Source organism: Nyctereutes procyonoides, unplaced genomic scaffold, assembly GCF_905146905.1.
Source record: "Nyctereutes procyonoides isolate TBG_1078 unplaced genomic scaffold, NYPRO_anot_genome, whole genome shotgun sequence".
Lineage (NCBI taxonomy): Eukaryota > Metazoa > Chordata > Mammalia > Carnivora > Canidae > Nyctereutes > Nyctereutes procyonoides.
Window position 1 is genome coordinate 32,665,121 of NW_026575082.1, and position 17,068 is coordinate 32,682,188.

Below are 17,068 nucleotides of genomic sequence, written 5' to 3' on the forward strand. Positions count from 1 at the left end.
CAAAGTGATAACAGGTTGAACTGTATGAAACTGTCATTTTTTGTAGGTCAAAATGGTCCAATATTGACATGTTATTATGACTTACCTCTAGAACACACCTTATTGGTTATTGTGAGGATTAAATGAGCTAACACATGTAAAACACTTAGGATGGTGCCTAGTACATTGTAAGAACAAACTAAGTGCTGGCTATTACTGCTCTTATTATTATGTGTGGTTTACATTTGCAACATTTTTTGTGTTCATTTTCTGTGTTATCTTGGGATAGGAGGGACAAGCAATATCACTCACGTGTTTGAAAGAACTTTCTCCAGCACTTTAAAAGGTGTTTGTTCACACATCATGCCATTTGACTCTCAAAATAATCCAACTTGATGTGTAGCACATGTTTTCTAGTCTGCTTTGCTTATTTAAATTAACTAATGAAATAAAAAAATAAGTAATTTGTGCATATTTGATATCTTTCCCCAATAGACAGAGATAAAACTATTAAGTGCTATCCTGACACAGACATTTTAATTGACAAGATGTACAAAAGCAACATTTGGAACTCTTAATCTTTAGGATGCAGTTCAATGATCATGTCCTTCTTGAGAAATCTTATGATTCCTGGGGCCACATTTTGTTGCTCTGCTTTCCAGGCTCCATAGCTCTTTGCTCATATCTGTTTGTAAAGACGTGTTTTGTGAACAGTACACGTCGTACTGCAATCATTCTGCTTATGTGTCTTCTCTCCCCTACTTTGATTCCTTATTTATCTCTGATTTCCCTACACCTAGCATAGCATTGGGCACAAAGTGGCTGCCAAGCAAATGGTTAAAAAAATTAACAAAGAACTAAGTGAACAAATGAATTAATGATTATTCTCTCTGTTTTATTCATCAGAAAACCAAAACCCTGGATAGCTAAGTAGACTGTCCAATTTCACACAACTACCAAATGAATAGGCTACGAGTCAGGCCCAGGTTGCGCAAAGCCATGTCCAGAATGCCATCAAATGTGGTATAAAGCTTCACACCCAAATGAAACAGTGGTGTGCTCAGCCTTGAATGTGCCTACCAGACGAAAACCTACCCCAGATGGCATATCCAATTTAATCAACATCACCTGTGAGCCAAACTGAACAGTAAATGTTAAGACAGGATCACTAATAATGGGGACCTGGAATGTAGCCAGAATTAAAACAATGATCTGCTTAACAATCCCTCTGGGCTGGATGCATGTGGAGAACGGATAAATGCTGGATATCGAAACAGCTGTTCTATGGCAAACTGAAATGGGGCAATCATAGATAGCAAAGGGAGAAGAAACACTTGAAAGTTGTCTTAAATAAAGGAGTGCTTTAAATAGTGTGTGACCTGGCTGTGGCCTCTTAGGATGCAAGCACCACGTACAAACCACCCTGGCTTGCATCTCTAGTGAGTGAGGTTAACTTTTGGTGAGCAAAGACTATGGAATTATAAAAGGCAATGACAACTGGTAGCCATCATTTCCCAGTACGCATGGACCATGTTAGTCCAAACGTTACCTTGGGATATGAAGATCAGTGCTTCAAAGGAACATTCCATGTCATCACCTCCACAACATTGCCTCCTAAACACCAACATTTTCAATAAACTCCTTAGAGGCACTGCATAAACTACTCTGTTTTTCATATACTATACCGTTCACTGCCGAATTATTTTAAGATTGTAATGGTATGGTGTCTTCTCAATACAGTCACAAATTGCTTTAGATCAGAAACCAAAACTGATGTTCAGAACACTTAACCACCAGACACAGACATAGAGTAACCAGCATGCTAGCTTGACAGTTTTGGCTTACGCTTGTTTTCGCCCTCATTATTTTGGGTTGATGGCTCCCCACGAAGAAGCATAGTAGGACAGCATACACACAGTGTTCTTGGAAAGGACCTCGTGATCGGTTGACTCCCCAAGGTCATGTTTATACTGGTCTGTCATCTGGGGAGATCCCTATCACTATGTCCTTTATCAGCCATATGACTGTTTTAAAATAAGCATGTCAACTACAGACCCAGGTCAAAAAAATAAGAGGACAACCAAGTAAGAAATCAGTTGTCCAAAAAAAAAAAAAAAAAAAAAAATTCATGTACTCAACAGCCATTTTATTTTATTTATTTTTTTAATTTAATTTTTATTTATTTTTGATAGTCGCACAGAGAGAGAGAGAGAGAGAGAGAGGCAGAGACACAGGCAGAGGGAGAAGCAGGCTCCATGCACCGGGAGCCCGACGTGGGATTCGATCCCGGGTCTCCAGGATCGCGCCCTGGGCCAAAGGCAGGCGCTAAACCGCTGCGCCACCCAGGGATCCCTCAACAGCCATTTTAAAATGCATACTCTGCATCACTGTGTTGATATTTGGGAATATAGAGATAAAAACAACTGTGCTTGCTTTCTAAGAACATAGGAGTTAGTAGAAATACAAATTTTACCACTGCTATCACCAACTATGATATGACCCAAGGCTTTAAGAACCAGTTCAGGGATCCCTGGGTGGCGCAGCGGTTTAGTGCCTGCCTTTGGCCCAGGGCGCGATCCTGGAGACCCGGGATCGAATCCCACGTCGGGTTCCCGGTGCATGGAGCCTGCTTCTCCCTCTGCCTATGTCTCTGCCTCTCTCTCTCTCTCTCTGTGTGTCTATCATAAATAAACAAAAATTAAAAAAAAATAAGAACAGTTCAGTATAGTCATTTTAACAGCCCAAGATCACTCTAGGGTTGTCAAGTGCAGTAGAATTTCATGCATACAAACATTGGATCGTATCATCCAGACTTCTCAATATGGGCATTCCTGTCACAGCTGCCCTGAGAGGTGACTAGCAGCTTTGTTGGACCACTGACGGTACTGGGGAGAGAAGCTGTTGTCTTATAAGACACATTATGTGTTTTGAAGAGAATGAATTTTAAAAAGCACTTTGCAAAATATACTCCAATTGTGGATTTTCCCACATGACCTTCTCTAAATTGCTCATTAAGAATTTAGGTAAACTGGATCTTACTATCGAAGGGATTTTGGAACTGGTGGCCAAAATATCTTCTGATTTTCACCCTTAGATATAAAAGGGTGCAACTTGCACTCACTAAAGAGTCAGGTCAAGAGGAGCAGGCATATAAATAAAGGAGAGCAACCCAAAGTGATCCACGGTTGTGAGAGAAGATATGAGCAGGAGTCAATGGATGTCACAAAGAAGAGAGGTCGGTTCTCTTTTCCATGGCAGCTGGCTTTCACCAACATAACCATGTTCCAAAAAGAAAAGAGAATACTTTTTTTCCCCTCCCTGTGAGATAACTTCTGGTACATACCCAACCAATACTGCTTGTATGTAAACCATTAAGTTAGTATGCTCTTCTGGGTTTGTAGCTTTCTGATGGCTATTGTAGGATTCGTATGGATGGTTTGAAAATGTTCCCAAAGAACTATATCTAACAGGTTTCAGACAACTAGTAAGGTCCTCTTGATGGGTGAACTATTGGAAACCACCTAAGGTAGTAAAATAGAGTATTTTAGATATATCATCAGGACTATCTCTGCTGTAACTATATCATCTATCTACGTTGAGGCCCCACATCATTTGAAGAGAATAGGGGTGACGAGATGAGAGTGATCCCAAGTGCTCTCTACCCCCAGCACCCCCCACGTTATCTGTTTGGTCTCTAAGACACCCTTCAGGTTGACCACAATAATTCTATCGTGTCTCTGACACTGTTTGGTGTTGCTAGCAATGAAACTCCAACTGTAAAGCAGCTTTATAAGGGCGCCGTAGTGTCACATTACAGAGAACAGATGTCAAAATAAAGGTTCACCGACTTGAAGCAACTTCTAAAAATAGAACCTTCAGGTGTGTCTGTGACCACGCGAGAGGAAGAAGTTGTGTTTTGCGCAGTTGGATGGTATCAAGGACAGGCTCTTTCCTTGATATGCCAACAGAGAAATTTTGTTAGCAGTGTTCTGTGAACAAAACACTTAAGAGAATGTATGTATACAATAGTTTAAAAAAAAAGGGTTACTGACACAGATGCCAATTTGGTGGGGCATATGGAACATTTACACTTGCCTTTTTCTTTCTTTCTTGCTACAGCTGGTGCTGATTTAGTATGTGAAATTTTACTAGCAGGAGTGCTAATCAAGACGGAGATTCTGTAAGGATTTAGTCATTTATGTAGGGGAAACTACGGGCATCATTAAAAAGTAGAAGATCATCTTATGGAAAAGCATTATCGTTATCAACCACATTTTTAAACTCAACAGACACAATGGTACTGTAAGTATCACTTTTGCAGCCGAAAAAGTCAGAATGTTTTCCAGATAACGTTCAAAGAGGATTGCACCCACAGCTTAAAGTTTGGGAGTGTCAGAGTAATGCAGAAGGGTGAGCAGTTTAACAGTTAGGCGCTTAACTTCTCTGCGTAGTGGTTCAGCAAAACTGCCTTTCGGAAACATTAGATTTGTAAGGAACAAAATGTAATTGTCAGGCTATGGAAGGGGGATGCATTTTCCTAAATTGTTTGGGGGATGTCGGAGGGCAGGGGAGAAGTGGAAGGGCTTTTGATTGCTCCCTTATACTTTTGAATAACAGGTTTTGTAGTAGGAGGCTGCATTTCCTATTTTAATCCCACTGATCACACAGGGGTTGAAAAATTGAATTAAAAAAAATCTTTCCCAAGTGGCAACAAAAGCATCGCTGGTGCATTAAATCTGTTGTACAGGTGGCTTGGTGGAGCTGGAGACCTGCACAGCAGCTCCAAGACATCTGCTGCCTGGGGAAACTTGCAATGTGGCAAAGGGGGGTGTGTACCTCCCAATGGAAGGGTGCCAGCTGCCCAGGGCTTCGCTTCCATGGAGGATCGGAGAGTCTTGGAGCTTCAGATGGAGTGTGCATCCTTCCCACCCTCCTCTCTGTGAGAATTGGAAGGACAAGGAGGGCCTGCAGCAAGAAACCGGTTAGATGATGTTGGGCGGGTCGTAGGTCATTTTTGTCATAGTTCCAAGGGGTTCGTCCTTCAGCATGACAACAAGCACAGGCCTGCCATCAAACCGTTTTTATTTTATTTTCATGTTTAATTTCTATGACTCACTGGAAGTTATTTATTATTTTCATGATTCATGCCTTCGTTGTCCTCAGAAGAGATATGTGAGAAGTGACGTTTGTTAAAATGCAAGCAACAAAATATTTTATTATAAAATAATTAATGGTTATAAGTGGACTAGGTGGTTGGTTTAACTGTTTTAGAATATTTTGACATAAGTACAGCACTTTTAGAAGCAGAACACATATTATGACTTGTAAATAACTTTTAACTAACTAATTAAAATTCATTTATTGAGTATTACCACATACCAACTATGTTAAAAACAGAAGGGACAAAGATTGTATAACACAGTCTATAGCCCTTGCTCAGAATCTGGAATATTTTAGAAATTAATTAGTAAATCTCTTAATTATTTTATTTACTCGGGCTTGAATAACATTTTTACTATGAACATGACCATCTGGGCTATCTGATTAAAACTGGAAAAGTTGAAGACCTATCCTTAAGTGCACGGAGAGGAAAGGATGAGTAGGTTTGCGCTGGGGTGTCAAGTTTTAAAACAACCGACACTAACTTCTTCCCCTTTTCTCTTCCATCTGTAATAGTGCCTAAGAAATGAAGTTTCAAGAGACAAAAGAAAGGGCAGCTAGTTAATGGGCTATCTGGTTACTTAAACCCAGGAGAGAGTAATGCGATTCTTTCTCAAAAAGGCAAAAATTGGGTTAAAGATGGAGTATTCTGAGCCATTTGTTTATAGTACATACAATTTAAATTGTAGTGATTTTTAAATGCCAAGAAGTCCTCTTTAAAGCTTCTGTTAGGGCGGCCCCGGTGGCGCAGCGGTTTAGCGCCGCCTGTAGCCCAGGGCGTGATCCTGGAGACGCTGGATTGAGTCCCACATCAGGCTCTCTGTATGGTGCCTGCTTCTCCCTCTGCCTGTGTCTCTGCCTCTCTCTGTCTCTATGAATAAATAAATAAAATCTTTTAAAAAAAAAAAATAAAGCTTCTGTTAGGCCATGTGGAAGGAAGGAACTTTTATTTCTGAAATTGTCCCTGATGGTTATTGGTAGAGACTTTCCTCAGTGAGGCAGCCGTTCGGGTGGAAATATTTGGGATCGGTTCTGGGATGCAAACAAAACAAAACAAAACAAAAAAACAAAACAAAACAAAACAAAAAACAAAAAACCATTCCTTCCTTTCAAACAATCTTACATTTACCCTTAATCACTTATTAGGTTGTCATGCTTTTGAGTAATAAGGAAAAATAAAATGCCTTATTTGAAAAAGAAACAGGTATTCACTCGCTTTAAAATATATCAGGTTAGTCAGCTGAAGCATAAATTAGGATGGTCTACAAACTGTTAATGGTGACAGCAAGCATATGGCAAATTTGAACTGTCTGCAGGTCAACTTTTACTTTTGCTTTCCAAATGTCTGTCAGTCATTGTTAGAATCTAAATCCATGTGTTAATGGGTAGAATTCAACAATATGAAATCGTTCAGTAAATTCTTGGAACAGGCAATTTTTTGGGGGGGTCTTTGTCTGTCATATACAACCTTCCCTGATAGCAATCTTAGAAAATTTTGCCCAGAAAGAACAAGTCCTTTGGAGAGTACTGTTGCCTTTGCTTTGTTCAGTGAGGAAAACGATATATACTCATATGGAGTGTGTATGTGTGTGTGTGTGTGTGTGTGTGTGTGTGTGTGTGTACGCGCGCGCATGGGTGTGTGTGTGTGTGTGTGTGTGTGTGTGAATGTTTGTATGCACACATTAATTGGTTTCTCGACGAACCAGGAAGGCGCTCATGTTGGTACCTTTGCCAGCCTTATGACTTTCCCTGTTGCTCTGGTTGTAGCTTTGACTGTGGCACTAGAAAGCCATCTTTTAATTTCTCCCCTTCCATCAGCATATCCTTTCTTTCTAAAGCCAGTAATGTTTGTGGCACTGAAGACCAATGACAGTGTGACCATGATGTAGTATTCAGCCAAAAATAGTCATGAGAGAGCAAGCAAGTGTAGCTGGGATGAAAAATGAAGTGGAGTTCCCAGGGCAGCTAGAGAACGGGTTATGGGCAAAGATATTATAAGAAAAAATGGGAGAACAGAAAGGAAGGTTTGAAATATCAGAGTCTTGAAACTGGCAAACCAGCAAACATCCAAAGAGGGGAAGGCACTAGACTCATCAACCTTTCCTTGATGTATGTGCAAAAGTCTATATACCACGAGCAGCTGAAGCTGCCTTAATTTTGAAACATTTCCTTTAGAACAACTCTAGTTCTGGCTCTGAAAAGATTATGGGGTCCAATATTGGAGGAGAAAGATGCTGCTTATTTCTCCAGGAAGAATCCTGATCACATTTAAAAATCACCTATTAAAATAAAAGCCCAAAGTTGTTCCAACTCACTTGAAATACCACAACAAAAAGTGGTCTTGACTCCGTTGAAGAATATATTGGAGACACCCTTGTCTTTGCTCTAAAGGACCTACTACTTCAGCCATGTGAAATAGGACTGTTGTCTTTATTATTAATTTTCTTATTAACAGTTCATTCGTTCGTATTAAGCTTTGTGCATTTCCAAAGTATGTATCTCATAAACAGAGGCATTGGGGTTCAATTTTTTCAATCCTCATTTTATAAATTTGAAAGGGAAAAATCTTTAGGACATTATTAAGATCTCAAAAATATGAAAATAACCAGGAGTAATTCAATCAAACTTTCAAGATATCATGTTCTTAGTTTTCCAAAGATTGAACTCCCATCTCATTTCCTTTGTGGACTAAGAATGCATCTTAGTGACAATGGCGCCAGCACATCATTGTCATTCAATAAATGTGTGTTGCACTAAACCTAATGTCCCCATTACAATGAAGTAGGTGGAAGTAGGTTTTAATTCTAAAACTCTCACTTAATTGCTCTTTCTTAGCTTACTTTCCTCATATGTAAAATCAGGAATAATGATTCTTATATTGCACTGCTTCTGTGTGTGCTGGTAAATATCTAACATCTTGACCATCCTCCCTCCACTGAATAGATAGGTAGATAGATAGATAGATGTGGTGTGAGCTTCTTCTGGTTGACATGGTGTAAATATTCCCACAATGGACAATTTCAAGCTTCCAACATGACCTCACTGAATTGGGAAGAGCTATGTATAATCCACTCTTGTGGTCTGGTAGAAGCCAGCTCCCAACACACCATTTCATGGCTTTAGGTTTATGGTTTGATGTGATGGGATGGCTCTTCTGTGCTACTGTAATTTGCAACACTAAGAATATCTTCAGAAATTGTAGTTTAGTGGATGCTGTTGGATCTCTTGCATGCTGTGATGTGTATCCATTTCCTAGCTGCTGTAGTATAGGCTGATAACCATTCACAGCTGTCCGCTTCTCTGCAGAATTGCCCTGGACTAGTGAGGACCAGGAGGTGTCTCACCCAGGAAGGCTACACACCCACTTCCAACTCTGCCCCCTGTGATGTGCTGCAGACATTGACTCTTTGACACAAGGGTAGAAAATTTAACCTTTTGTCTCAAGCTGTGATCAACTCTGTAGTAGAGTTTCTGCTCCAGAGCTTCTTATGGGAACAGACTGAAGCCAAGACCACATCTGCTCTTGGTTCTTTCCTCTGCCCTGTCCTGTCTCTCTCAGTAAATAAGCTAAACAAGAATCCATTGCTTAGCCTGCTTCTAGGGCACAAAATCTAAGATAGTTGAAAGCAGAACTGGTCTTAGGAAGCAATTGTAAGGGTGGCATTCTGACGCTGGATTCCTTGTTGGCTAGACAGCAGCCAATGTATGCCGACCACTCATGGTGGAGGAATATTGATCATCCCAAGTATACTGTGGTGGTGCCATTGCTACGACTTTTTTTCTGTGATGAATAGGGACGGAGAACAAGTGGAGGAGATGTAATAATTGGTACAATGTTTCCAGTGTTTGAAGTTTTTAGGTGCTGTTGATTCCATAAAGGGAGAAAATGACCCACTTAAATCTATTAACTTCCAAATTTAAGCAAATCGTTAGAAGGCCTTCTGTAAGCATTTGAGCCTCTCATCTTCGGTAGTTGAAGGATAGACATACCTAACAGACAACTCCTAGTCATCCTATGCTCATTTGTAAAAGAGGGCTGAATTTTAGAGAAGGTTGAATTCTCAGACTGGGCAATTCTGTGTTAGAATTAGGCCCCGAAAAGGAGGGAATGAGATGCTGAGACTTTGAATCTGTCAGAACCCGCTGGTTCTATAGAAGACTTGTTCCTTGCTGGAAGACAGAAATTCTCCCTTTTCTTGAAAACTATGAAGAAGACTTAAATGAGATAGACCCCCTACAAGACAATGGTTTTGCTTCTCTGGTCTTCCCTCATCTCTCCTTTTGGGCCCAGATCTATAATAGTGGCTAAATCTCAGTACAGGCTGACTGGGAAAAGGATAGAGATTTGTGAGACCTGGTTAGCATGTTCCAGAAAGAGCCCAGAGAGTATGCATTGGAATGGCCCATTAGAGTGTTGGATCAAGTAGGGAGGGGGGGAACTTGTTGATATGGGACATTCTCTCATGCTACAGGGATATGAAGGACATTTCTAATATACTGCTGGGATTGTTTTGGAACTAGGTAAAACCAGTGGTTTTACAATAAATGAGGCAAAAGTCCTAGAACCTCTATGGAGTCCTATGGAAGAAATTGTGGAGGAAGGCATCCCAAGTCTCAGAGAAGAAGGCATGCTACAGTGAATCTACCATATAAAGATGAAAAATATATTGACTGGCCAAGTTCTTCACAAGGGCTGGAGGGCATTCAGTTTACCAAGGAAGTAAGGGATGTACTGGTGGTAACGGGGACATCAAGATCTTTAAGAAGCCCAGTGGTAAACCATCCTCTGTAGGCTCCGGCTAATTGTAGAGGGATTTCATCAGAGAATGGTCTTGGTAACAGTGGGGATGATACGATCCCCAATGAGTAGAAGCCAGGTAGCAACCCTTAACGGTCAGAAACAAGGTGGCACAATTACCATAGTGAGTCACAAGGTCATAACGGTAGGAAGGGGAGACTGACCTTTGGGAACCTATGTGAGTGGTTCATAGAACATGGTATTTTTAGAAGCAAGATAGATGGGTATCCAACAGCATCTTGCATTTGTTGCTACTAAGAGAGAAGCAATTTGGTAGGCCTCTTTGCGTTTGGATGCAACATAGTCTGCACTTGGGAATACTATAACTCCTTTCTGGGATGACTGAGAAGGACTCTAGTTTGACTAGGTCTTAGGCTCTGGTGCAACTAGGCCTGCTCCCTGGGCCAGTGACAAGGCAGATTCCATGGTACTGCAGAAATCTATGGAAGAGAAAGACATCACGTGGAGCCTCTGGTAAGGACCAATAGACAAGTCACAGAGAAGCCCCTGGGGATTTAGAGCAGGACCAGATCATCTGCAGCAGAGAACTATATGTCATTTGAGAAGCAACTCCTGGCACTATACTGGGCCCTGGTAGAAATTGACATCCAGTGACCATGTAGCCAGAATTTTCCATCATAAGTGAGTACAGTCAGACCCTGATACAGTAATATCCCTTGAGGAGACCAACAAGCTACTTGCTGTTGACTGCCATTGACTGCCATTGACCCCATCAGCTTCTTTGTACTATAGAAAGTTCAGTGTTTCATCTTATGTGAGATCCACTCATACTCCAGGTCCAGATTTGCATTTTTTGCTTGTTGGTCATTGGTCGGCATCACTATTTGAGGGTTCACTGTCTGACTTATTGATGGACAATCTTACGTAACAAGACCTTGGAACAAGGGACTTTATAGCCCTTGTGAAGTGTGAAGTTCCAAGCCCTATAGACCTTGGACCAAGGGACTTTATAGCCCTTTATAGCCCAGTTGGCATTTGACTCTGACCTATACTGTATGGCTTCTTAAAGGCATATTATCAGCGGAGGGCCTGGCTTAGAGATGACCCCCACTAAAAAAATGGGGTTCAATTCTTGAAAATATGCTATACAATTTTAACTAGTACTGTGGGCTCAATAAGTAAAATACATGGGTCTGGAAATTTAGAGGTGGAAGTAGTAATAGTCCTCCTCATCTCTCCTAGTAACCCGAGGTCCTTGTTCTCAGATAAGGATGCTTCCATCATGGATCATAGAACTCAAAGTCACCACATCACTTAGGATAGTGGGTCAGGAAGCAAGGAAAGTTAGCATCCTGGCAGGAGTAATGGACCATGATTATGAGAAGGTAGGCCTGCTGCTACATCAAGGGGAATTTGTGTGCTTCTCCTGCTCATTGTGAAAAGTAAATATGGTAACTGGGACTTGAGAAGGCCACAGAAACAGATTTCAGAGATGACGGCTTAGCACATATGACCAGGCAAGCCACCTGGACCAGCCAGCATAGTAACTAAAGGTGGGAGAGGGTAATAAGTAACGGAGAATGAAGGTGAAAATCCCAGCTACTGCCTTGGAGTCCACTGATACAGTGGGGGTTGTAGTTCATCCCACTAACTTTCCTCTTGTAACTTGTAAGTTTTCCCAGAAATGGGAGTTTTCCCAGAGATGCTATCCTACCAGAATCCTGAAGAAGTTGTGCCTAGGTGGGAATACTTGTCTACTCACTGAAATTATATTGCCTAGTATCAGGGATTTTACAAAGTCTCCTCCATGCCGCAGTCTATGGTTTTTGATAGATCTTTGACAAATTAGTCCAAGCTTTGGAGCATGCGAGTGCACGTGCTAGAGCTTGCATGTGTGAGTCTGTATGTTTTAGACATGAGAATGATTGCAATCTTGGTAACCGCTCAATGATAGTCAAGGTTACCGGACTGGGTACTGAATCATGCCAGATGGCCCTCCTACAGGTTCACGCCATCCAGCCTCAACTGGGCCTTCACCACTCTTCAGCATTTTACCCCCATTTTTTCTCTATTAAATTTCCCAAAACTGCTGCTCCAAAGCCTTCCATGCTCAAGTCTAGAAAACCATTCCTGTACATCACACACTGGCAGGTGACCTCAGGACATGCTTTACAGTGGTTAAAGCTAGCTATGATCAACTCTAACTTCTTATTCCTCACTTGGCTTTGGAAACACCATTGTCTTGTGGGTCTATCTTTCCATCACTTACTCCTGTTCTACCTTCCACGCTTTAAATAGTGCTTCCCTGCAGTCCTCTTTGGTCACCATCACCATCATAACAAGCCAGGCACAAAACACATCAATATCCTCTCATCTCTTCTGTCAACTATATGTTCACAAGGTTTCTCTTTTAAATCTCTACTTGATTGGCATTGCTGAGTTTAGAACTTCATTTTCTTCCTCCTAGATAATAGTAGCCTTTGGTGTTTCTCTTCTTCACGTCCTCCAGAAGAAGCTTTCTAAAACATGGATTCGATCCAATTTTTTTTCCTATGCAGACTTTCTTTTTGTTTATTCTTTTTATTGTAAATAAAATGTTTTTTTTTAATTTTATTGTGAATACAATGCTTTATATTTTGAAATACAGCACCCCAGGAGAACGTATGTAATATATAAGTAGTATTTGATAAATAATAAAATGGTCACTGCTCACAACTCAGCCTAAGAAATAAGATATTACTTTTGCTTTTGAAAGCCTATGTTTTGTGAGTTCCTGTCCAATTGCATCCCAGTTCCTCTGCTCTAAACATACCCACTATCTTGAAATTATGTTAGTTTTTCCTTTATTTTCTTCATTTTACCATCTGGCCATATATATATTAATCTATATAGAGACTATGTATGTGCATATTTATATAAAATGTATGTCTTTGCTGTTTCATTTTACCTGTTTTTGAGCTTTATGTAAAAGGAATCATAATATATTATCCCATAACCTGATATTTTCACTCACATTAGATTTTTGAGATCCATTTATGTTGATGCATTTATCTGCAATTCGTGTTTCATTGTTGCATAATACTCCATTTCAAAAATACATTCCAATTTATTATTGTATTCTATTCTACTGTTGTTGGGCATTTGGATTGATTTGTTGTTATAAAAAAGTTTCATCAGAACTGTTTTTGTGGCAGTTTCCTCATGTTCATGTTTTTAAGAATTGCTCTAGAATACATATCTAGAAGTGATGTTGTTGGATATACACAGAGGCACCTGTACCAGGCAATTCCAAATTGTTCTCTTTTTCTTTTCTTTTTTTATTTCAATTTTTAACTTAAATTCTAGTCCCAATCTTTCTAAAGTAATTTTCTAAAGTAGTTTTAACCACTTTATTCTACATCCATAGTGTATGACAAGTATCTACAGATACTTGGACTACAGTCCACATATTACCAATACCTGGCATTTCCAGATTTTTAACTTTTTACTGGTCTGCTTGGATATGACATTTCATGGTAGTTTTAATAGACATTGCCTTGATTGCTACTGGCATTGAGGAATTTTTCCCACACCTAGTCTCCATTCATCTTCTGTGAAAAACTATTCATTATATCTTTTTCCCATTTCTATGGGCCATTTGACATTTTCATTTTAATTCATAGGGTTTCAAAATTTATTCTGGACAGTAGCAATCCTTTATCATTCTTTTCCCTTTTGGTTTATGTTTTTGTTTACTTTAAAAATTATTTATTACCTGAAGTGTTAAGCGCATTTTCCTATATACTCTGTTAGAGGCTTAAAGTCTTGCTTTCCTCCATGTAAGTTTGTGATTCATCCTGAATTGTTCAAAGATACCACCATGTTTCTTCTTTCCCCATATAGATCTTCAGTTGTCCTTGCATAGGTTGATGATAAATTCATCCTTTTGCCACTGATTTGCAATACTAGTTCTCTCTATATCAAATTTCCACCTAGGTGTGTAGATTGGTTCTGGAATCTCTGCCCTGTTCCACTGGTCTATAGGTTTATCTCCATGGATCCCTAAGCTGGCACTGTCTTAGTTACTATATATTTGTAATAAGTCTTGCAATCTGATAGGTCAAGTTCCTCCACTGGTTATTATTCCTTAGGGAAAAATTTCTTCAGACTATTCTTTAGTTGTAGAGAAAAACCTTATTCATCTAGAGCTCCATCTCCACCCTGTAACATATTTATAATTATTTTTTGCATTTGTCTTCTAACTAATATAGGGCAAGGGGAGAGGAGAAAAAAGTAGGAGTTACAGACCAAATATGCATTACAAATTACTTTGCATGGGCTCCGTGTCAGGGCAATCCTTCAATGCTTAGCCATGCTATTTAAAACTCCGCCTTAGTCCAGAGTTTCCACTCATGTGGAGATTGAAGGCTCACCAGCAGTGGAAGCTTGGGTCTTCTGAAGCCTCTGACTTACAACCCAACCTGGCCATGCGTGTGTCATTTCCTGGTCTACATGGAAGCTGTTCAAATCCCTATCCTATATTTATCCTCTTTCCCATCCTCTGCCTTGCCAGACTTCTCAATCTACGCATCGCCTGTTTCCAGTATTTCCCTTGCCCAAGCCCTGTCCAGTACCTATGCCTTTAAATGCTTTGCAAAAGCTGCCTGGGAAAGCCACCCCTGCCCTGGGAATGCTCCAAATTGGGTGAAACAAAGGGAAGTCTTCACACTGGTCATGGAGGAACCTGCCAGACATGTGGAGACCCCAAAGAACAGCTCTTTGAGATTAAGGTCAGTATTGGTCCCTCTGTCACTAGCAAAGGGCATGAGGAATGTGTACAGTATGGGCTAGTCCTCAAGCTGCAGATCTGAGGGGCACGGGGAGGGGAGTAGAGGCACTTGAAAATGCCACGGCACGCTCTCCCTCCAAAGCAGCAGTCTCTTTCTTCACCAAAATTATCCTCTGGTTGTTAAGTTCTTGATTGGATTTCCGTGTTCTTCAAGAGTTCATTCTGACAGTTTTTGCCAGCTCATTAGTTGCTTTTGAAAAGGGATGGAGCCCGGTAGTTCCTAATTTGCCATTTTTGATGATGTCCCTGCCCCATTAGCCTATTCTTAGCGTCTTTGCTTTTCTGTATCCATTTTAGCAGCAGTTTGTTAAGTTCCATGAAAAATGTTTTTTTTCAATTAAACTTTTTATTTTGAGATATTTGTAGATTTAAATGCAGAAATAATACAGAGATCCCATGTATTCTTTATGCTGTTTTCCCCATTGGTAACACCTTGCAAAAATATAGTATAATATCACAACTGGAATAATTGACATTAGTACAGTCAAGATGTATAATCATCTCATCACAAGGGCTGCTCGTGTTGTTTCTTTAGAACCATATTCAACTTCCCTCTCGTCTTTACCCCCTTCTGAACCCCTGCTAACCACTAGTCTGATCTCCATGTCTCTGATTTTGTCATTTTAAAAGTGGTGTATAAATGAAATTATATACCGTATTTCCATTCCTTGTCTTATTCTAAGAATCTCCTGTACAATGCTGAATAGAAGTAGTGGTAGAAAGCAATATTGTCACATTCCTGGTTTTAAAGATAATCTGTGTGATTGTTGTCCTAGGTGCTTCTGTAGATATTCTTTATTGAGTTAAAGAAGATCCCTTCTATTCCTGGTTTGGAAAGAATTTTATTCTAAGTGGTGGCTGCATTACAGTGAATGCTTTTGCTGTACCTATTGGGGTGATTTTGACTTTGTCTTCTAGTCTTTTAGTATAATGAAGTAATCGCATAGTTTTCTAGTGTTGAATCAACTTCGAATTTGTGAAATAATCACAACTTGATAATAACGTATTATCTTTTTTTGTATATTCCCGGATTTAGTTTGTTGCTACTCTTTTTCATGTGAGGTTGGCTCATGATTTTCTGTTTCAAACTGACTCCTCATGGTTTTGGTGTAAGAGATATGCTAGTCTCACCAAATATGTTAGATAGTATTTCTTCTCTTTTTCATCTCTAAAAAAGCGGGATAATCTGCTTCTTGACAGCTTGGTAGAATGCATTAGAAGGAGTATTTCAAGGAAATGTTTTCCTTTGTGGGAATTTTTTAACTACTTCTTTAGTTTATTGAGAGGGTTCTAAGGTGATTTCAATTTTTCTGGGTCTTTGTGAGCATATTTGGTTACATGGTTTTCTAGAATATTTTCTGTTTCATGAAATCATTCAAATTTACTGCGGTAAAGTTGATATGATAGTTTCCAATCTTTTTAGTATGTGCTGCATCACTAATGAAGTCTCCCTTTCATTCCTCATATTGTATATATTGCGTTCTTCTCTCTTTCACTTTCTTGATTGCTTTTGTGAGAGATTTGTTCCTTATTAGTCCCAAACATAGAACTAACCTCCTATTCTATTGATGCTCCTCCATATTATATCTTTAACTTTCATTTAGTTGTTTCTGCTGTTCTTTTTTTGTTTCCTCCTATTCATTTTGTTGTGTTCATGCCTTGGCGTCAGGTTTTCGTCATGTTGTTAACGCATGACTCATTGAAATTTAGGTTCTAGGTCACCAGCAGATACCTCAGGCCAGAAGTTCATCCAAATCTGAGTGGGAAAAATTAGAGAGGGAGACAAACCACGAGAGACTCCTAACTCTGGGAAATAAGCAAAGGGTTGCAGAAGGGGAGGGGGATGGGGGGATGGGGTAACTGAGGGATAGGCAATGAGGAGGGCCCTTGATGGGCTGAGCACTGGGTGTTATACTATATGTTGGCAAATTGAATTTAAATTTTAAAAAATGTAAAAAAAAAAAAAAAAAAAAAAAAAAAAAAAAAAAAAAAACAACCCAAACCCCACAATTCTCTTTGACCTCTTGGATTGTTTTGCGATTGGTTCCTGGGTAGTTCTTTATTGCTTACAAAAGCTCATTCAGGCATTACAAAAAGGTGTCTTTCATGTTTTGCCACTTTTTAAGCTATGTTTCCCAAAAGAGTTTTCTAAGAAATTGCTCTGCTTCATAGATCTCAAACACCCTCCATGGCCCCTACTGTCTGGAAACTGTCCAAATTCCTTAGCATAATCTTCTGAGGGATAACCTGCCTTTCATAACTTTAACTTCCACCAGGTGACTTTCTTTTCTCATTGGAAACTACTTTTTAATTATTCTAGACTCAGATCCGTGTCATGTATT